Consider the following 369-nt stretch of genomic DNA (forward strand, 5'->3'; position numbering starts at 1 on the left):
TAAATGACATACATTTGATACACTGGTGTAGTTACTCCTCAAGACAGACCCTAATATAGGCGACTGCTGGACTAAAGCAACTGTCGTATGGGTGGAAGGAAAGACAAACATTTAACGCTGCTTAACTACATTTTCGGGACATAACAGTACGATCAATGGCCCTTACCGAGAAATACAGGAGTGTACCCTTCATATACTTATCGGAAGTTCAACACATGACACATTGTCCTAGTTTGATAAAAAAGAGAGTACTATCACACAATAGTGACGTTATTACAGGTAGTATACCGATGTATAAATATCCAGTACGCAATGAACCCTTATATCTGGCCCTGTAGATAGCATCACACATGTTTCAGCCCCCCCCCC

The sequence above is a fragment of the Mizuhopecten yessoensis genome, unplaced genomic scaffold, assembly GCF_002113885.1.
Source record: "Mizuhopecten yessoensis strain PY_sf001 unplaced genomic scaffold, ASM211388v2 scaffold523, whole genome shotgun sequence".
Classification (NCBI taxonomy): Eukaryota; Metazoa; Mollusca; class Bivalvia; order Pectinida; family Pectinidae; genus Mizuhopecten; species Mizuhopecten yessoensis.